The following is a 23635-nucleotide window of genomic DNA, read 5'->3' as shown; positions in this document are numbered from 1 at the left end:
GTGTACCGTTGAGATAGCGTGGGTGGGTGGGGTTCAGGGCGGATGAGATTGTCGGGTAAATTCCAACTTATAGGATTCCCCGCATTCAAAAGAATGGGGTCCCGAGTCTCCTGTCAAATTGGATCTGTGGTCATGTGTGCACACCTCCACTCTATGCATTCCCTATAGGAGCTGCTGGATAAAGCCAAGTAAAGGGTTTGGCTATCTCCCTGCAGTTCCCTTAAAGGGGTACTCCTCCCCTAGACATCCTGTCCACTATCAAAAGGATAGGGTATAAGATGCCCCAGCTGCAGAACCCCGCGATCTCTGTGCAGCACCCAGCGTTCATTTAGAATGCTTGGAGCGGGCGGCGGGGGTTGTGACATCACGGCCACGCCCCTCGCGATGTCACGCCATGCCCCCTCAATGCAAGTCTAAGGGAGGGGGTGTGACGGCCGTCGCGAGGGGCTGTGGCCGTGATGTCACAACCCCTGCTTTAAGCTTTTGGAACAAAATGTTCCGAATGCTGGGGCAGCTGAGTACCCCTTTAAAGAGCGAATGCAGTGATGTGCAAGCGTGAGTGCATTCTTGAGATTTTGGGGGATCCTATCAGTCGGACCCCCTCTGATCATAGACTTTTTACCTATCTTGTGGGTAAGTAGGTGGTACATTTCACAGTTACAACCCCATGAATTCCAGTACCCAAGGTTTTCCAGCAGAACATTGTCCAGAGAATGACACTACCTACGCCATATGGTCTGCTTCCCATAATTCATTATGGTGCCATTTGCTTCCCAAGAGACATGTACACACATACAGCCATCAGGATCTGGGTGTTGAGACCCCCACCAATCACTAGAAAGAACAGGGAGAAGCGCACAGCTAAGCGCTTCCCTTCCTGCCTTTGCTGCTTTCCCCTATTAAGCTGCAGGAGACAGATTCTGTAATAAGTCTATGTAGCCCATTTCCTACAGCAAGACGAGGAGGACAGCAAGACAAGGATAGAAATGCTTGGCTAAGCACTTCTCCCTGCTTGTTCTGGCAATCAGCGAGGGTCTCAGAACCCAGTCCCCAACCAATCACAACTTTTGATATCTTTCTACATGTCAAAACATTTCCCAAAGGACAGGGAAACTTTAAGGGCATGCCTTTATTGATGACACCATATTAGAACATTTCCAAAGCAGGCATTGTTTGCTGTTTGGCTCCAGAAAGTTAAACAGATTTGTAAATTACTTCTATTAAAAAATATTAATCTTTTCAGTACTTATGAGCTGCTGAAGTTGAGTTGTTCTTTTCTAAGTGCTCTCTGATGACACGTGTCTCGGGAACTGTCCAGAGTAGAAGCAAATCCCCATAGCAAACCTCTTCTACTCTGTGCAGTTCCCGAGACAAGCAGAGATGTCAGCAGAGAGCACTGTTGCCAGACAGAAAAGAACAACTCAACTTCAGCAGCTGATAGCTATTGGAAGGATTAAGATTTTTTAATAGAAGTAATTTACAAATCTGTTTAACTTTCTGGAGCCAGTTGATATGAAATTTATAATTTTTTTTCCTGGAAAAAAATGCATTTTGTTTTTATTAACGCATTGTAGTATATTGGTATAACATTTTTTAGTTTTCCTGGAATACCACTTTAAGGGGTTGTCGGCTTTTTCTCAGTCACATTTTGTAGGAAGGTTCTCCAGAAAAGCTGATCAGTGATTTTCTGCTGTGATCCACAATGATCAGTTCCCGCTCTTTTCACAGCGCTTGCCTGATTGAGGCAAGCGCTGTGAAAAGAGCGGGAACTGAAAGGACAGCGCATGAAGAGGGAATGGTGAGGATTTGAAGTCCATCTCCTGTCAATCTGCAAAACATAAATCGTAATAAGACTGAGCATCTGGGGGTCCGCCAACAACTGGAGGCGAGCCGGGACCAGACGACAGGCACTCCTCCTGGTATAAATGACGACATCTCCATCTGCATAACCATTGGACCTGACGAAGAAGGGATCACGCCCTTCGAAACGCGTTGTCCCATCCCCCATGTTACGGCCTTTTTCACTATCCTCATTTTATTCTTTTATGTTAAATAAAATCCTTTTGCCTATATATCATTTCCCATTTTGGATTTGATTTGTAACCAACCTTGGATTGATCAACACTTGCGAGGAGAGCGCCTGAACGCACCGGCATTTTCTGCTGCAATGCAGACCACAGTTTCCGCATAAATAATTGAGTCCTCCACAGAAGGAGACACTCTTGTTAGGTGCTCTCCACTCTGGAGAATGGATTAACTCTTTAGAGAATATAAAGCTAAAATACACAGTGCATTCTACGTTTGAAACCATCTCCCTTCCCCCTTACAAAAAAAAATACTTATTTTCGACTACTCCGCGTATAATTGCGACATGAAGTCACTGTTAAATTGTGACCCGCTGCAATAGGAATGTTTCTAATGGTGGCAATGAAAGATCTGCTTTATAGCCCTGTCACTTCCTTAACAGCCTAATATGCAATCATTTCTGCATTCAATTTCCTGTACATGTGTAGGACAGGACACCCCAGAGACCCGGAGCCCTCGCCCCTCCAGTACCAGAGAGAGAGAGTCATTTCAGCTGCTGGACAGCCCAAAAATTAGGATGATGTACTACGCGTGTTTCCTGAAAGAAAACAAACTGGTCGCATTCATGTGGTTTCCACTGAATAAATATTGTTCATGACTTGCCGTAATATGTTATGAATGGTCTGGTCAGATGTAAACCACTTAAAGGAAATATCCAAAACTGGAAAAAAAATCCTCATATTTTAGTATAATATCACTATAGATATGATCTGTAGGCTCAGAGCTTGGCTCTTACCCCCATCCCCCAGCATTCCCAGTACAAGTAATGGAAGGATGTGGGAGGAGTCATCTGCATGTGGGAGGAGGCATTCTGTACATACGCTGTTTTCGTGCTGCTGGAGTCACGCCCCCTCCCGTAGACTTGCATTGGGCGTGACCATGACATCACGAGGGGCATGGCCGAACCCCGCAGCAGGAAAACAGTTTTGGGAACGTTTAGTTCCAAACACTGGCCAGTGGACTACCCCTTTAAGACAGAATGTTAGACCTATATTAAAAAAAAAAAAAATGTGGCCCCATATGTTGGGGGGCCCTTATGATTGAAATGATCAAGATAAGGCTGACTACCAAGTACCTACACAAATACAGACCACTTAAAGCAATACAGATTACTGACCCTCCTAAAAAAATGAATATGGACCCCAGAGCCTGTAAAGTAATAGAAGTCCCAGACTCCTTAAAGGGGTTATACTGCATGTAGGGGTTAGGGTTTAAAAGTATGCCCATTGTGTTGTACAGTATACACACATGCATACACAGTATATATACAGTGGGGATCAAAAGTTTGGGTACCCCAGGTAAAAATTTATATTAATGTGTATAAAGAAGCCAAGGAAAAATGGAAAAATCTCCAAAAGGCATCAAATTACAGATTAGACATTCTTATAATATGTCACCAAAAGTTAGATTTTATTTCCATCATTTACACTTTCAAAATAACAAAAAACAAAAAAATGGCGTCTGCAAAAAATGTGGGCACCCTGCAGAGTTCATATCTTGTACTGCCCCCTTTGGCAAGTATCACAGCTTGTAAACGCTTTTTGGAGCCAGCCAAGAGTCTTTCAATTCTTGTTTGAGGTATCTTTGCCCATTCTTCCTTACAAAAGTCTTCCAGTTCTTTGAGATTTCTGGGCTGTCTGTCATGCACTGCTCTTTTAAGGTCTATCCATAGATTTTCAATTATGTTGAGGTCAGGAGATTGTGAAGGCCATGGCAAAACCTTCAGTTTACGCCTCTTGATGTAATCCCCCGTGGATTTCGAGGTGTGTTTAGGATCATTATCCATTTGTAGAAGTCATCCTCTCTTTAACTTCAGCTTTTTCACAGATGGCATCAAGTTAGCATCCAAAATTTGCTGAAATTTTATTGAATCCATTTTTCCTTCTACTCGTGAGATGTTCCCTGTGCCACTGGCTTCAATACAACCCCAAAGCATGATTGATCCACCCCCATGCTTAACAGTTGGACAGATGTTCTTTTCATTAAATTCTGTTCCCCTTCTTCTCCAAACGTACCTTTGCTCATTCCGGCCAAAAAGTTCAATTTTAACCTCATCAGTCCACAGAACTTGTTTCCAAAATGCATCAGGCTTGTTTATATGTTCATTTGCAAAGTTCAAACGCTGATTTTTGTGGTAAGGACGTAGAAGAGGTTTTCTTCTGATGACTCTTCCATGAAGACCATATTTGTACAAGTATCTCTTTATAGTGGAATAGTGTACCACAACTCTAGTGTCTGCCAGATCTTTCTGGAGGGATTGTGCAGTCAAACGTGGGTTCTGTATTGTTTTTCTCACAATCCTGCGAGCTGTTCTGCCTGATATTTTTCTTGGTCTTCCAGATCTTGCTTTAACTTCCACTGTTCCTGATGACGGCCATTTCTTAATTACATTCCCAACAGAGGATATTGACATCTGAAAACATTTTGCTATCTTCTTATAACCTTCTCCAGCTTTGTGAGCGTCAACTATTTTCAGTTTCAGATTTCTAGACAACTGCTTAGAAGGACCCATGGTGCGGATTGTTGGGGCAAGGTCAGATGAGTCTGGGCATTTAAAACCTTTTGAGATTGACATCACCTGGTCTTCCCAGATGATGATTGAGAACAATCCATGACACTGGCAGGTCTCGGCTTTGCAAAGGGGGCAGTGCATGCTATAAATTCTGCAGGGTGCCCAAACTTTTTCAGGCGCCATTTTTTTGTTTTCTGTTATTTTGAAAGTGTAAATGATGGAAATAAATTCAAATTTTTGTTGACATATTATAAGAATGTCTAATATGTAATTTGATGCCTTTTGGAGATTTTTCCATCTTTCCTTGGCTTCTTTATGCACATTAATACAAATTTTTACCTGGGGTGCCCAAACTGTTGATCCCCACTGTACATATACATTACACATTACACACAGTATATATAAACACACATTACACAACGTATATATACACACACATTACACACAGTATACACACACACATTTATACACAGTATATATATATACACACACATTACACACATGCACATACCATAGACCAAGTCCTAAGAGTTTAAAGGTATTCTAAATTATTATTAGCATCATTTTTCTGATATCCTAAACACCCAGCAGACAGTATACAATGTAAAGTGACAGCACATAAAGGTGATCTCCATCAAGCTGACAGCTTCCTCTATTTCCTTTTTAGACTGACAATTGTTATTCTTATGGTTTGTTTAAGACATATGACTACGGCTCTGGTGCACACTACATCGTAATTGCTGAACATGATCTCATTTCCTGTCATTGTGTAGAGGTGTAATCGAAAGTGAGATTTTTCCCTCTACCAAAGCCGTGTCTTGCTGTTTGACTTCTCAGAAGATGTGAGGCCATGGGGAGGCATTTTGGGCAATGATCTGATATTTCACGTTGAATCAATCTGAAGAGCATTTATTCCGTACACTTTACCTCCGTACTGCGGTGGAATGAAAGGTGAGACACTGAGCAGTGTTCATTGGCCGTCCTACAAACACACTTAACTAGCACCAGATGCTCCCCCCCCCCCCCCCCCCCCCCCCGTTCCACCGGCTCCTTGAAATTTAGGAAGTCTAACTCCCAATGTCTGCCTGGAAAGTTCAGTGCTATGGAGTATTTTTGTTTTGACCATAGAAGCAGATAGATCCTGTTCCTACAGCTCGTTTAAAGGGGTACTCTGCTGCTCAGCGTTTGGAACAAACTGTTCCGAACGCTGGAGCCGTTGTCAGGAGCTTATGAAGTCATAGCCCCGCCCCCTCAATGCAAGTCTATGGGAGGGGGCGGGGATTACCAACGGATTTTGGGTTGCACTGTACAGCCCATTGTCAGAAAGCTGGGTTTGTGTCCGAGATATTGGGTCTTCTAGCAGGACAGTGACCCCAAACATACGTCAAAAAGCCCCCAGAAATGGATGACAACAAAGCGCTGGAGAGTTCTGAAGTAGCAGCAATGAGTCCAGATCTAAATCCCATTGGACATCTGGGGAGAGATCTTATAATTGCTGTTGGGAAAAGGCGCCATCCAATCAGGGCCTCTTTAACATGGGGCAAAAGGGGCAGCTGCCCTAGACCCTCTCATTCCTGGGTGCCCAAAGCAGCTAGCCCATTAGCCCCACGCTAAAGCTGCGCGGCAGCCAGGGCCGGTTCTTCCTATAGCGCACTTTTCTTGGGGGCGGCAATCCTGGCCCCCTGAACACCCCCGCCCCTGTGACTGGCTCCGCAGTGGCTTCATGACTGTGCGCATCATTATCAGCTCTGCCATGAGTGGAGAACCAGGGGAGGGTGAATATTATATATATATATATATATATATATATATATATATATATATATATATATATATATACAGTGACCCCCCGCCATCGCATGTTGAAGGCAGCATCAACATACGATGCTTTTGTATGTCGGGGCCATCGCATAAACGACTATCCGGCAGCGCAGACTGCTTCAGCTGACACCGGATAGCCGGTTACGGTGCACCGTGTGCTCCGCTGACGATCACTTACCTGTCCTCGGGGCTCCGGCGTGTCCTCTTCGGGATCCCCTGCATCGTCGGCGCTCTCCATCGTCGTCATCATGTCGCCGCGCACTCCATCCCATCATCCAATAGGAGCGGGGTGCGTAGCGACGTGATGGCGGTGACGGAGAGTGAGGATTCCGGGGAAGCAGAGGCCTTGCCGGTGCGCCGGGAACGCCTCGGGGACGCAGCGACATCGATGGACAGCGACGTCCAGGGCAGCGGTGACGAGCGGTGACGGTCCGGAGCAGCAGGGACAGGTGAGTACAACTTCGTCTAACAGTGGTCTACAACCTGCGGACCTCCAGATGCTGCAAAACTACAACTCCCAGCATGCCCCATGCTGGGTGTTGTAGTTTTGCAACATCTGGGGGTCCGCAGGTTGTAGACCACTGTCCTATACTTTACATTGCACGGATCCCTCAACATACGATGGTTTCAACAAACGATGGTCCATTTGGAACGGATTACCATCGTATGTTGGGGGATCACTGTATGTATACATATATATATATATATATATATATATATATATATACATATATATATATGGACCCCTTCACTGCCTCCGTACAGCAGTGTTTCCCAACCAGTGTCCATCCAGCTGTTGATAACCACAGCTCCCAGCATGCCCAGATAGCCAAAAGCTGTCCGGACATGCTGGGAGTTGTAGTTTTGCTATATCTGTATGCACCTGCTTGGAAACCACTGCCATACACACAGCGATCTCGGCCTCCAGCTCAGCTCCTCCCACTGCTGGTCATGTGATCACAGACTCATACGGAGGCCTGCTGGGGTCAGAGGAAGGACCAGAGTGCAGTGAACAGTGGATGATGGCTGACAGGCAGGTTACATAGGTAACACTATAAATACTGTCCCTGACCCCTGCCAATCCTCACCCCACCACATTGTGAGTTCTAACCCTGTACTGTTCTATACTTGCATATTAACCCTGTACTGTTTATTATCCTTGTACTGCGATTTCACTGTGCGTATTATCCCTGTACTGTGACATCACTGTGCGTATTATCCCTGTACTGTGACATCACTGTGCGTATTATCCCTGTACTGTGACATCACTGTGTATTATCCCTGTACTGTGACATCACTGTGTGTATTATCCCAGTACTGTGACATCACTATGCATATTATCTGTATACTGTGACATCACTGTGTGTATTATCTCTGTACTGTGACATCACTGTGTATTATCCCAGTACTGTGACATCACTATGCATATTATCTGTATACTGTGACATCACTGTGTGTATTATCTCTGTACTGTGACATCACTGTGTATTATCCCAGTACTGTGACATCACTATGCATATTATCTCTATACTGTGACATCACTATAAAGCATTGGTACGGCCTCACCTGGAATATGCTGTTCAGTTTTGGGCACCTGTCCATAAAAGGGACACTGCGGAGTTGGAAAGGGTGCAGAGACGCGCGACTAAACTAATATGGGGCATGGAACATCTTAGCTATGAGGAGCGATTAAAGGAGTTACAATTGTTTAGTCTTGAGAAGAGACGTTTAAGGGGGGATATGATAAACGTATATAAGTAAATTAATGGCCCATACAAAAAATATGGAGAAAAACTGTTCCAGGTTAAACCCCCCAAAGGACGAGGGGGCACTCCCTCCGTCTGGAGAAGAAAAGGTTTAGTCTAAAGGGGCGACACACCTTCTTTACCGTGAGGACTGTGAATTTATGGAACGGTCTACCTCAGGAACTGGTCACAGAAGGAACAATTAACAGCTTTAAAACAGGATTAGATACATTCCTGGAACAAAATAACATTAATGCTTATGAAGAAATATAAAATCCCATCCCTTCCTCAATATCGCGCCACACCCCTACCCCTTAATTCCCTGGTTGGACTTGATGGACATATGTCTTTTTTCGACCGTACTAACTATGTAACTATGTAACTGTGTGTATTATATCTGTCCTATGACATCACTGTGTGCATTATCCCTGTACTATGACATCACTGTGTGTATTATCCCTGTATTGTGACATCACTGTGTGTATTATCCCTGTACTGTGACATCACTGTGTGTATTATCCCTGTACTGTGACATCACTGTGTATTATCCCAGTACTGTGACATCACTGTGTATTATCCCAGTACTGTGACATCACTGTGTGTATTATCCCTGTACTGTGACATCACTGTGTGTATTATCCCTGTACTGTGACATCACTGTGTTTATAATCCATGTACTATGACATCACTGTGTGTATTGTCTCTATACTGTGACATCACTGTGTGTATTATCCCTGTATTGTGACATCACTGTGTGTATTATCCCTGTACTGTGACATCACTGTGTGTATTATCCCTGTACTGTGACATCACTGTGTGTATTATCCCTGTACTGTGACATCACTGTGAATTTTCCCAGTACTGTGACATCACTATGCATATTATCTCTATACTGTGACATCACTGTGTGTATTATCCCTGTCCCTTGACATCACTTTGTGTATTATCCCTGTACTGTGACATCACTGTGTGTATTATCCCTGTACTGTGACATCACTGTGTGTATTATCCCTGTACTGTGACATCACTGTGTGTATTATCCCTGTACTGTGACATCACTGTGTATTATCCCTATACTGTGACATCACTGTGTATTATCCCTGTACTGTAACATCACTGTGTGTATTATCCCTGTATTGTGACATCACTGTGTATTATCTCTATACTGTGACATCACTGTGTGTGTTATCCCTGTACTGTGACATCCCTGTGTGTATTATCCCTGTACTGGGACATCACTGTGTATTATCTCTATACTGTGACATCACTGTGTGTATTATCCCTGTACTGTGACATCACTGTGTGTATTATCCCTGTACCCTGACATCACTGTGTTTTTAATCCAGGTACTGTAACATCACTGTGTGTATTGTCTCTATACTGTGACATCACTCTGTGTATTGTCTCTATACTGTGACATCACTGTGTGTATTATCCCTGTACTTTGACATCACTGTGTGTATTATCCCTGTACTGTTACACCATTGTGTGTATTATCTCTGTACTGTGACATCACTGTGTGTCTTATACTTGTATTGTGACATTGCTGTGTGTAGTATCCCTGTACTGTGACATCACTGTGTGTGTTATCCCTGTACTGGGCCATCACTGTGTGTATTATACCTGTACTATGACATCACTGTGTGTATTATCCCTGTACTATGACATCACTGTGTGTATTATCCATGTATTGTGACGTCACTGTGTGTATTATCCCTGTACTGTTATACCATTGTGTGTATTATCCCTGTACTGTGACATCACTGTGTGTAGTATCCCTGTACTGTGACATCACTGTGTATTATCTCTATACTGTGACATCACTGTGTGTATTATCCCTGTACTGTGACATCACTGTGTGTATTATCCCTGTACCCTGACATCACTGTGTTTTTAATCCAGGTACTGTAACATCACTGTGTGTATTGTCTCTATACTGTGACATCACTCTGTGTATTGTCTCTATACTGTGACATCACTGTGTGTATTATCTCTGTACTGTGACATCACTGTGTGTCTTATACTTGTACTGTGACATTGCTGTGTGTAGTATCCCTGTACTGTGACATCACTGTGTGTGTTATTCCTGTACTGGGCCATCACTGTGTGTATTATACCTGTACTATGACATCACTGTGTGTATTATCCCTGTACTATGACATCACTGTGTGTATTATCCATGTATTGTGACGTCACTGTGTGTATTATCCCTGTACTGTTATACCATTGTGTGTATTATCCCTGTACTGTGACATCACTGTGTGTGTTATCCCTGTACTGTGACATCACTGTGTGTATTATCCCTGTACTGTGACATCACTGTGTGTATTATCCCTGTACTGTGACATCACTGTGTGTCTTATACTTGTACTGTGACATCACTGTGTATAGTACCCCTGTACTGTGACATCACTGTGTGTGTTATCCCTGTACTGTGACATCACTGTGTGTATTATCCCTGTACTGTGACATCACTGTGTATTATCTCTATACTGTGACATCACTGTGTATTATCTCTATACTGTGACATCACTGTGTGTATTATCCCTGTACTGTGACATCACTGTGTGTATTATCCCTGTACCGTGACATCACTGTGTGTATTATCCCTGTACCGTGACATTACTGTGTATTATCCCTGTAGTGTGACATCACTGTGTGTATTATCCCTGTACTGTGACATCACTGTGTGTATTATCCCTGTACTGTGACATCACTGTGTGTATTATCCCTGTACCGTGACATCACTGTGTTTATAATCCATGTACTGTGAAATCACTGTGCGTATTGTCTCTGTACTGTGACATCACTGTGTGTATTATACCTGTACTATGACATCACTGTGTGTATTATCCCTGTCCTATGACATCACTGTGTGTATTATCCCTGTACTATGACATCACTGTGTGTATTATCCTTGTACTGTGACATCACTGTGTGTCTTATACTTGTACTGTGACATCACTGTGTGTAGTATCCCTGTACTGTGACATCACTGTGTGTGTTATCCCTGTACTGTGACATCACTGTGTGTATTATCCCTGTCCTATGACATCACTGTGTGTATTATCCCTGTACTATGACATCACTGTGTGTATTATCCCTGTATTGTGACATCACTGTGTGTGTTATCCCTGTACTGTGACATCACTGTGTGTATTATCCCTGTACTGTGACATCACTGTGTGTATTATCCCTGTACTGTGACATCACTGTGTTTATTATCCCTGTACTGTGACATCAATGTGTTTATTATCCCAGTACTGTGACATCACTGTGTGTATTATCGCTGTACTGTGACATCACTGTGTTTATTATCCCAGTACTGTGACATCACTGTGTGTATTATCCCTGTACTGTGACATCATTGTGTATATTATCCCTGTATTGTGACATCACTGTGTGTATTATTCCCCTACGGTGACATCACTGTGTGTATTATTCCCCTACGGGGACATCACTGTGTGTATTATTACCCTACGGTGACATCACTGTGTGTATTTTTCCCCTAAGGTGACATCACTGTGTGTATTATTCCCCTACGGTGACATCACTGTGTGCATTATTCCCTTACGGTGACATCACTGTGTGTATTATCCCTGTACTATGACATCACTGTGTATATTACCCCTGTACTGTGACATCATTGTGTGTATTATCCCTGTACTGTGACATCACTGTGTGTATTATTCCCTTACGGTGACATCACTGTGTGTATTATTCCCTTACGGTGACATCACTGTGTGTATTATCCCTGTAATGTGACATCACTGTGTGTATTACTCCTGTATTGTGACATCATTGTGTGTATTATCCTTGTACTGTAATATCATTGTCTGTATCATCCCTGTATTGTGACATCACTGTGTATTATCCCAGTACTGTAACATAATTCGGTGTATAATCCTTGTACTGTGACATCATTGGCTGTATTATCCCTGTATTGTGACATCACTGTTTATTATCCCAGTACTGTAACATCATTCGGTGTATAATCCTTCTACTGTGACATCATTGGCTGTATTATCCCTGTATTGTGACATCACTGTGTGTATTATCCCTGTATTGTGACATCACTGAGTATTATCCCAGTACTGTAACGTCATTCGGTGTATAATCCTTCTACTATGACATCATTTGCTGTATTATCCCTGTGTTGTGACATCACTGGCTGTATTATCCCTGTATTGTGACATCATTGGGTGTTTTTTCACTGTACTCTGACATCACTGGGCATTGTTATATTTAATATGTAGGGGGCACAGTGCAGGAGGCATTATTACTATATGTGAGGGGCACAGAGTATTTTGCATTTCAGAGGTATGATGTATCATATAAGGTTTACTGTATGGCAAGGTTATATGCTGTGTGTAATAGTATCATATTCAGAGAGTACAGTATGTGGTAGTGTTATATACAGAGGATACAATGTGTGGCAGTATTATACTCAGAGGGTATAGTGTGTGGTATTATATTCTTAAGGTACAGTGTATGGTAGTATTATATTCAGAGGGTACAAAGTGCAGTAGTATCATATTCAGAGAGCGCAGTGTGCAGTAGTATCATATTCAGAGGGTACAATAGGCAGTAGTATCATATTCAGAGAGCGCAGTGTGCAGTAGTATCATATTCAGAGAGCGCAGTGTGCATTAGTATCATATTCGGAGAGCGCAGTGTGCAGTAGTATCATATTCAGAGAGCGCAGTAGTATCATATTCAGAGAGCGCAGTGTGCAGTAGTATCACATTCAGAGAGCGCAGTGTGCAGTAAAATTATATTCAGAGAGCGCAGTGTGCAGTAGTATCATATTCAGAGAGCGCAGTGTGCAGTAAAATCATATTCAGAGAGCGCAGTGTGCAGTAGTATTCTATTCAGAGAGTACAGTGTGTGCCAGGTTTATATTCAGAGAGCGCATTGTGTAGTAGTATTACATATTTTGAGGGTACAGTGTGGGATAGTATTCTATTCAGAGGATAAAGTGTGTGGCAGTATTATATTCAGAGAGCGTAGTGTGTGGCAGCATTATAGTAATTATCATTTTCATATAGAGGATCAGACACCGCTGACAAAGTGAGGAACCATCTGGGCGTCAAGTTCTGCAGAGAAAAGATTTAGCTGGACCTGGTGGTAAGTATCATCTGAATTAGATAAGGGAAGACTGTAGAGAAGACGTCACCTGTAGTCACTGATATCATTGTGTATTCTCCTCACTATAGAGAAGACGTCACCTGTAGTCACTGATTTCATTGTGTATTCTCCTCACTATAGAGAAGACGTCACCTGTAGTCACTGATATCATTGTGTACTCTCCTCACTATAGAGAAGACATCACCTGTAGTCACTGATATCATTGTGTATTCTCCTCACTATAAAGAAGATGTCACCTCTAGTCACTGATATCATTGTGTATTATCCTCACTAGAGAGAAGACATCACCTGCAGTGACTGATATCATTGTCTATTCTCCTCACTATAGAGAAGACAACACCTGCAGTCACTGATATCATTTTGTATTCTCCTCACTATAGAGAATACAACACCTGTAATCACTGATATCATTGTGTATTCTACTCACTATAGAGGAGACAACACCGGTAATCACTAATATCATTGTGTATTCTCCTCACTATAGAGAAGACGTCACCTGTAGTCATTGATATCATTGTGTATTCTCCTCACTATAGAGAAGACGTCACCTGTAGTGACTGATATCATTGTGTATTCTCCTCACTATAGAGAAGACAGCACCTGCAGTGACTGATATCATTGTCTATTCTCCTCACTATAGAGAATACAACACCTGTAATCACTGATATCATTGTGTATTCTACTCACTATAGAGGAGACAACACCGGTAATCACTGATATCATTGTGTATTCTCCTCACTATAGAGAAGACGTCACCTGTAGTCATTGATATCATTCTGTATTCTCCTCAATATAGAGAAGACGTCACCTGTAGTGACTGATATCATTGTGTATTCTCCTCACTATAGAGAAGACGTCACCTGTAGTCACTGATATCATTGTGTATTCTCCTCACTATAGAGAAGACGTCACTTGTAGTCACTGATATCATTGTGTATTCTCACTATAGAGAAGACGTCACCTGTAGTCACTGATATCATTGTGTATTCTCACTATAGAGAAGACGTCACCTGTAGTCACTGATATTGTGTATTCTCACTATAGAGAATATGTCACCTGTAGTCACTGATATCATTTTGTATTCTCCTCACTATAGAGAAGACGTCACCTGTAGTCACTGATATCATTGTGTATTCTCCTCACTATAGAGAAGACGTCACCTGTAGTCACTGATATCATTGTGTATTCTCCTCACTATAGAGAAGACGTCACCTGTAGTCACTGATATAATTGTGTATTCTCCTCACTATAGAGAAGACGTCACCTGTAGTCACTGATATCATTGTGTATTCTCCTCACTATATGGAAGATGTCACCTGTAATCACTGATATCATTGTATATTCTCCTCACTATAGAGAAGACGTCCCCTGTAGTCACTGATATCATTGTATATTCTCCTCACTATAGAGAAGACGTCACCTATGATCACTGATATCATTGTGTATTCTCCTCACTATAGAGAAGACGTCACCTTTAGTCACTGATATCATTGTGTATTTTCCTCACTATAGAGAAGATGTCACCTGTAGTCACTGATATCATTCTGTATTCTCCTCAATATAGAGAAGATGTCACCTGTAGTCACTGATATCATTGTGCATTCTCCTCACTATAGAGAAGATGTCACCTGTAGTCACTGATATCATTGTGTATTCTCCTCACTATAGAGAAGCCATCTGTAATCACTGATATCATTGTGTATTCTCCTCACTATAGAGAAGACGTCACCTGTAGTCACTGATATCATTCTGTTTTCTCCACACTGATATCATTGTGTATTCTCCTCACTATAGAGAAGATGTCACCTGTAGTCACTGATATCATTGTGTATTCTCACTATAGAGAAGACGTCACCTGTAGTCACTGATATCATTGTGTATTCTCCTCACTATAGAGAAGACGTCACCTGTAGTCACTAATATCATTTTGTAGTCTCCTCACTATACAGAATACATCACCTGTAGTCACTGATATCATTGTGTATTCTCCTCACTATAGAGAAGACGTCACCTGTAGTCACTGATATCATTGTGTATTTTCCTCACTATAAAGAAGATGTCACCTGTAATCACTGATATCATTGTGTATTGTCCTCACTATAGAGAAGAAGTCACCTGTAGTCACTGATATCATTGTGTATTCTCCTCACTATAGAGAAGACGTCACCTGTAGTCACTGATATCATTGTGTATTCTCCTCACTATGTCCCATCAATGCTGTAGCCACTTAAAAATGGAATGTTGGTGAGCCTTGAGGACTTGGTTGGTTGGTTTATCTACAGAGATAAAATATTAGTCCCCTTAGACATATATAAATCTAGTATAGTGCTTGAGAGATACAAAAACAAAGAAACAAACAAACAAAACACATAAAGGGTGCAAACACATTCACAAAAATAAGAGAATAAAAAAAATGTGTCTGCTGCCAGGGGCATAGGCAGAAAGTGTACACTAATTCCAATGTATTATTTGGTGTGGATTAAACAGAAGTGTCCTGCACCAGCAATGTGGCAACCCCAAACACAACAAGAGATGTGCAACAGGTCTGGAAGAATAGGGGAAGTAGCAAGAAGGTATATAAGTATATATATATATACATATATATATATATACTTTGTTTATTATATATATATATATATATATATATATATATATATAATATTTTTATTTTCTATAGAATACCCCGTTAATATTCTACTTCAGGAACCAAATCTATGCAGCTAATCTATACATATATATATATATATATATATATATATATATAAGGCCTGACTCACTAACTCAACGCCCAGCCTAAACCCTTGGACCTAGAAAACTGAATTTTTTCACAGGTGTTATGTTTAAGACATAGATGAGGAATAAGAAAGGATTTTTTTAAATTCAACCGTTAAGGGGGCGAAAAAGGGGTTGAAAGTTTGAATGGAAGTCCTTAATTTTTTAAGCTAGAAGCATGAAACTTTGTTTTTAGGCTAACAATTATAAATAAAGAAACATGTGTTTTAAAGTTTTCTAAAATTCCACCCCTGAAGGGGTGAAACGAGGATTCAAAGTTTGTATGAATTAAGCCCTTGCCGCAGAACGCCGGGTATACCAGGCGCTGCGGCACGGGAGGGTTATGAAGCGAGCTCAGGACCGTGCATCATACCCGCACGGTCCCGGCTGCTATCAGCAGCTAGGACCTGTGGCTAATGCTGGACATCGCCGTTCTGGCATTAACTCTTTAGATGCGGCGATCAAAATTGAAAGAATTTGGGACGTTCGTTCGTGTGTTTTTATCTTTTGTTACCTTACACTTGGATTTTAATACGTTTGAAAATTTTTTGGGAATTTTATCCTAATTAGGAGGCGGAAGTTCACTTTCTTTCCTAGCTCATTCTCCTACACAGTCATGACCCATAGTACTATCCAGGACAAACAATGCCTCCAGTAATTAAGAAGATAACTTGGGCACACAACACTGTATATAGTCATAGATGCGGCCAGGATTAGTCTGACTATGCCGAAAACATTTGCTCAGTCAACAAATAGGTGTTTACAGCCTTGCCATGTCCCCACTCTCGTAAAATGTATTCTAGGCTCCATCCTTTTGTTATCGCTCATCTCTCAACAGGTGGACAAAACCTTTTAATAGGGCATAGAATCCTGTTGTTTTCGTGATGTAACCCAAGAGCTTCGCTTGTGGACAGAGACAATGGGGGGTATTTACTAGAGACAAGATCCAGGAACCCGGTATCTCCTTCCCTGACATCCACTTTGGTAAGGCTTCCCTCCTAGGTCACATAAAGAGATTGTAGCACCTGTTCTCCAAATTATAAATGATGCTGTAACAAGTTATTACATTTTAGATAGCAATGTTAGGAATACTTTGCTAGGGTGGAGGGCTGGAGGCGATGTTGCATTGACGTCTATGTTAAAGGGGTACTTCGTGGAAAACTTTTTTTTTTTAAATCAACTGGTGCCAGAAAGTTAAACAGATTTGTAAATTATTTCTATTAAAAAAATATTTATCCTTCGAGTACTTATTAGCAGCTGTATGCTACAGGGAAAATTCTTTGCTTTTCTTTTTTGTCTTGTCCACGTTGCTCTCTGCTGTCACCTCTGTCCGTGTCAGGAACTGCCCAGAGCAGCATAGGTTTGCTATAAGGATTTTCTTCTGCTCTGGACAGTTCCTGATACGGTCATCAGGTGTCAGCAGAGAGCACTGTGGACAAGACAAAAAAGAAATTCAAAAAGAAAAGAATTTCCTCTGTAGCATACAGCTGCTAAAAAGTACTGGAAGGATAAATATTTTTTAATAGAAGTCACTTACAAATCTGTTTAACTTTCTGGAACCAGTTGATTAAAAAAAAAAATGTTTTCCACTAGAGTACCCCTTTAAGAATTTGTCAACCTTAGTCGTAGGAAGTGGTACTACATGTGACCATAAAAGTTACTTGTGTTTTTTTTTTTATTTGACCTACGCTCATTGGTCAGAATATTTAACTTTTTTAACACCTTCTTGCTTGGTCAGTGAACATAAATGCTAGCGGTTGCTGAGCCACAGAGGTGTGGATTTTCAACTTTATTTCATAGCTTAAAGGGGTACTCCCGTGGAAAACTTTTTTTTTTGTTTAAATCAACTGATGCCAGAAAGTTAAACAGATTTGTAAATTACTTCTATTAAAAAACCTTAATCCTTCCAATACATTTTATGGGCAGTATACTACAGAGGAAATGCTTTTCTTTTTGCATTTCTCTGATGTCATGACCACAGTGCTCTCTGCTGACCTCTGCTGTCCATTTTAGGAACTGTTCAGAGCAGCATATGTTTGTTATGGGGATTTTCTCCTGCTCTGGACAGTTCCATAAATGTACAGCAGAGGTCAGCAGAGAGCACTGTGGTCGTGACATCTGAGAAATCCAAAAAGAAAAGAATTTCTTCTGTAGTATATAGCCCCTAAAAAATACTGGAAGGATTAAGATTTTTTAATAGAAGTAATTTACAAATCTGCTTGTAGTGAGAAACAGCGTTCGGCACAGCCAACCATGCAGCCTGATATTCGCTCTTGATGGAACAGGTGTGTATGTATGTCGCTGCTTGTGGGGTGCTCAGCCAGGACAGAGTCATGAATCAAACATTTGAGAGAGCATGGAAAATAAGCGGCACTCACCACAAACAGCTAGCGACAACTTCTTTATTTCTTAGGCGTGCAGTAAAACATGCAGGTGCAGGGAGACAAGAACGCCGGGGAATCCGGCTGACTGGTCACAGCCGTATCGTGCTTCCGCACTTCGTCAGACCATCTGACGAAGTGCGGAAGCACGATACGGCTGTGACCAGTCAGCCGGATTCCCCGGCGTCCTTTTCTCCCTGCACCTGCATGTTTTACTGCACGCCTAAGAAATAAAGAAGTTGTCGCTAGCTGTTTGTGGTGAGTGCCGCTTATTTTCCATGCTCTCTCAAATGTTTAATTTACAAATCTGTTTAACTTTCTGGCACCAGTGGATTTAAAAAATAAAAAGTTTTCCACGGGAGTACCCCTTTAATTTCGCTTTGGCGGGGTTGGTGTTATGTAGATTCTGATATAGTTTTCAAGACATTTGCCTTTGACACATTTGAGATAACTCAATAAAATATGGACTCTTATTGGTAACAAAGGTCAACAAAGGGGCATACAAACACCCCAACCCACGCACTAACCCCTCACCCTGCAAAAAAAGCAAAACTTACTTGACAATAGCACATTATGTCATAAAAGACATGTCAAATAATTAAGATACAGCATTTTGTTATTCAAACATGTGTGCGCCCCCTTCTGGAGACATTTTATGTCTGAAGACATAAATTGTGCTTTTGGTGAGTCCCCTGAAGTTTTAACTATTCTGGGTTGTAAGTCTTGAAGACATGTGCCTGTTAATCCAATAAACCATGGTTTTGTTTACACAAAGTCAATTTAGGGTGTCTATTATAATAGGAGAATGTCAGATGCCTGGCAGCCTCCGGGAAGTTACCACAAGTTCTCTCCTCGGCATAGGAATTTGTGGATGGAAAAGATTAGAAGTAAACTGAGTGTGACTCGCTGGCTCTTGTGGAATGTGTTGACAACCAAAGAATCGTGCCAGTCTTCCCTGCTCAACCAAAAGCCTTCAAACTTCTTTGTTTCCAGATTAACGTCTAATTTTTTCCTAGAAGTCATCAATATTTAGCTCTCAAACTCCCAAAACATGTTAGCACACACGTGAGTCATGCACCATCTACGACAAGCTTTTCCAGCGGTTGGCAAAAGGGTCATCCAGCCATTGTATGGATGGGAAGAGGTAAACACAGAAGAGGCGACTGTAAACACAAGGAGCGCCGCAGCCCCTTTAAACAGCTGATCGAAGGGGGTGCAGAAAGCTGGACTCCTACAAATCTATTATTGACAGCCTATTCTGAAAATAAGAAAAGTCTGGAGGTGGGGATTCAGCATGAAGATATCCGGCACTCAGTGGAATCAAAATAATGTACAGTGACCCCCCGACCTACGATGGCCCCGACATATGATAATTTCAACATACGATGGCCTCTCAGGGGTCATCTCATGTTGAAGGCTGCATCAACATACAATGCTTTTGTATGCCTGGGCCATCGCATAAACGGCTATCCGGCAGTGCAGACTGCTTCAGCTGCCACCAGATAGCCGTTTAAGGTGCCCCATGTGCTGTGGTGAGTGTCACCCACCTGTCCCCGACGCTCTGGACTGTCCTCTTCAGGATCCCCTGTATGGCCCTTGCTCTCCTTCATTGTCATTACATCGCCGTGCACGCCGTCATCCAATAGGAGCAGTGTGCGCAGCGACGTGATGACGGCGATGAAGAGCGACGATCCCGGGCATTTTTTTTATATGTAACAGTCCGTCTGGACATTTTATGTTGAAGAGAGAAAAATAGTTCCAGGGACTGATTTTGTTTGCTAAGTGGTCTGGGGCTGATACCTTGAAGACCTCCAAAGCCTGGACACAAACGGGACTCTTCAACTGAAGACTATGTGGTAAAGAAGGCCAGAAATGCAGAAGATCTCCCAAAGAACCTATTAGCCAGTTGCCCCAGCAGAGATATAAAATGAGGAATCATTGAGAACCAGTCCACCATTGCCCACTGGGAAATTGGAGATACAATGTTTGGAAAGCTGAGTTGTTTAAAGGATACTCCACTGCCCCAGAACATTTAGTTCCGAAAGCTGGGTGCGGGCTGCGGGGTCCTGATGTCACGGCCACGCCCCCTCAATGCAAGTCTATGGGAGGGGGCGTACGTCCCATCCCATAGACATGAATTAAGGGGGCGTGGCCATGAGGACACGACCGCCCACACCCAACTTTCAGAACTAAATGTTCCGAATGCTGGGGCAGTGGAGTACCCCTTTAATTAATTACATTTCTATTCTTCAGATGCACCGCTGTGAATTGCTTGTGATAGACTCAGGTATGAGTCGAAACTGTGCAGTGTGCATGGAAAATAAGAGGGTTTTTTTTATAGCTTTTACCACATACTGGGTATGAGTACAAGAGGAACAGGGAGTAAGTGTGACAACTTTTGGGCATTTCTGAATAAAAAAAGGTCACCAGTGGACTGATTATGTAAACAGAGTCAGGGTAGGCTGAACAAAACTGGATGGGTGACAGATTGTAGAACCAGAAAGGAGAGTTCCTTAAAACCTGCATCTGAATAGGTAAGGTGCAGTACTGTGCAAGAACTTCTTGAATAAGGGATCTGTTCGTGAAATGATCAGTCCAAAGAGATCATAACCCAAGAAGATCCGGTGTCAATGCAAGCTTTAGTGGTAGAGAAGATGCCAAAACCATTGAGTGTCACAGGAAGGACTATTCTTACCTTTGGACTAAGTCAGCCCCTAACATGATCTCCTTGTCAGGCTGATATCGGGGTATCTGGCATAGATAAGCTATAAGGCCACAATAAAGCCACAAACCCTGAATAAATCTTCTGAGCTTCTCCGAGGATAGAGCAGCGTGACTTACCTGTATACATTCTTCAGTAAGGCTGGGCTCCCGTATGTCTGGCATCCGGCATAGGTCAACTCAGCCTAGATCTCGACGCAACTGATGCCAAAATTGATGACAACATGCATGAGTTGTCATCAGTTGTATAGCGTCTGGCGTCCATTGTTTCTGGACGCCGGACGGTGCGTCTCAAAAAATTGAGACGCTAGATGATTGTGAACTGTCCCATTCAAATGAACGGGATCCGTTCTAGCATCACTTTCCTTCCGGTGTACGTGGAGGGAAACTATGCTGGACGCCGAACATATGTGAACCCAGCCTAACAGGTTGTATTGTAAATACAGAAGGCATTTGTGGATTGTTGAACATACTGTAGGAGCAAAACTTGGGAAGTGTTGGTGGATCTCTTTCTCCTGATCCCTCTCCCTAGAGTGGACGCCAACTCAGCCTTCAGTTCTGCACAGAAGTAGAGATCTGCAGAACATCACGACTTTATCCAAAAACTAAATCTTCTGTTTTTTTCTGCTGTTTGACCTTACAGATTTTTGTATTAAGAATGTAACAGTGAAATATTGATTACTTTTTATTTATTTTAATAAATTTTTGGAGTAGGGGGCATATCTACAATTTGCATGGATGCCCCATCTGAAACCTTTTTTTAGAAGACTAAACACTTTATCTCTGCTTTAGTGGTTAACTCTTCGGAGGTGTTGACTTTCACCTTGAGATGTAATCAAAGTGAGGTCATTGAGTAAAGGGACCAATGATCTCATGACTCAATTAACATTCCTGTCTCCAGCTGCAAGTTAAAAAACCAAATTAACAGGTCAGAACTTTTTTGCAGCCTTATGTGTAGAGCATCAAACAATCAGCTTCTTCCAGAAGGAAAAGTAGATCTGTTTTAGAGGCAATTCATTTTCCATGGTTTATTAATTACAATGAAGTCGATTTTATTTTAACACTAAGTCATTTCCTTACTTTCCCCTGTAGTTTTCTATCTGTAGACAATTGCCATCAACTCGGAGAGTAATGGAAGGAAAATGCTTGGTGGAAACAATACCGATTCGTTCGTATTGTTAATTTGTTTTCCTCAGTTCAACACATTTCACGTCCAAATTCCGAGTGGTCAATGACATTACCAGGTGCCGCCTGAACTTGAAAGACCCATAAAATATTACTGCAAAAAGAAAAAAACATTGGACTGTATTTTAAGGAATAAATCAGATGTCTAAGGACTAGCTTCTTTAGCAGAAGTTACATACAGTCACAAGAAGAAGAAAGTACACTTCTGAATTCTATAATCCTATGTATCAGGACATATTAAAAACAACATCTGGTCCTAAGAAGGTCTTAAAGTGTACCTGTCAGATCCCACAAAAAATAGTAATATTTATACATACATTTTACTCAGTGCCTAATCCTTTTCATCAGTAATCACATATACAACGTTTTTGGATCTGACAATGCCCATTTAAAATTAGATAAGTAAAACCCTAAATGAACAGCAGTTCACAACAGATTAAATAAGTCTTTTAAAAACATCTTTGTATATAATCTTTCTTAGGAATCTCTCCTCCCCATCTCACTTTCAAGTGTTTGTCCTTATGTTAATTAGTTTTTTGTTTTGAAATTTCTTTTTCTTCATTTTAACAAGTAGAATAACATTGCACATAGGTAATAAATCTCATGTGAGAGAAAAAAACATAAAACCTTGTAAACGGGCAGACTGAGTACACTCAGGGCCCCCGGACCAAATAAAGCAAGGGCCCCCTGTGAGACTCCACCCCTGGTCACACCTATGTCGCGTCCCTATCCCACGCAAATCCCTCCTCATGCCATGTAGGTAAGATAATTTTCCATGGCCAATAATACCGGTATACATAGAGGAAATATATACCACCACAAAATAACTGGATAATACCGCTATAATGTACTGAATAAAACCACTATACGCAGACCAGTGTTCCCCCATACAGCGTCCATATAGTGGTAGATAAAAGCTGTACACAGGATCTGTATATCATATAAGTGATTATATACAGGACCATATAGAGATAGAGACCAGTTGTACACAGGATATGTATACCATATGAGTGATTATATACAGGACCATATAGAGGTAGATACATCTGTATGCAGGATATATACACCATATAAGTGATAACAATTACATCTAGGGCACTCACAGACGTCTTTTCTGATTGGCGGCGTTCTCTTTTCTTTTATTTCTTCAACCGGATCAGACCGCCATGACGACTTCTTCTATCCAAAACTAATCTCTTAACATCTGCAGGGCAAACATGTTAGACTCAGCATTTTTGCAGTGGCGTCCCCGCGTCTACATAATC

At 41.8% G+C, this 23635-nt stretch overlaps 1 long non-coding RNA gene across 3 annotated transcripts in view; it reads left to right on the top strand.

The window, feature by feature from the left end:
* Nucleotides 1–5433: 5433 nt before the first annotated feature.
* LOC130346891 (uncharacterized) overlaps nt 5434–23635 on the top strand; it is a 29462-nt gene continuing 11260 nt past the window's right edge. The window contains exons 1-3 of one of the 3 annotated variants that reach the window (XR_008885060.1): nt 5434–5548; nt 13212–13290; nt 16922–17067. This is a non-coding gene — a long non-coding RNA (uncharacterized LOC130346891). Of the gene's footprint in view, nt 5549–7398; nt 7518–13211; nt 13291–16921; nt 17068–23635 lie in introns of those variants that run through there. The other 2 variants (XR_008884977.1, XR_008885020.1) reach the window with 2 other exon arrangements.

This window comes from Hyla sarda, chromosome 1 (genome assembly GCF_029499605.1).
Source record: "Hyla sarda isolate aHylSar1 chromosome 1, aHylSar1.hap1, whole genome shotgun sequence".
NCBI lineage: Eukaryota > Metazoa > Chordata > Amphibia > Anura > Hylidae > Hyla > Hyla sarda.
Note: the sequence above shows the minus strand (reverse complement) of the source record. Positions and strands in the feature narration are given on the sequence as shown.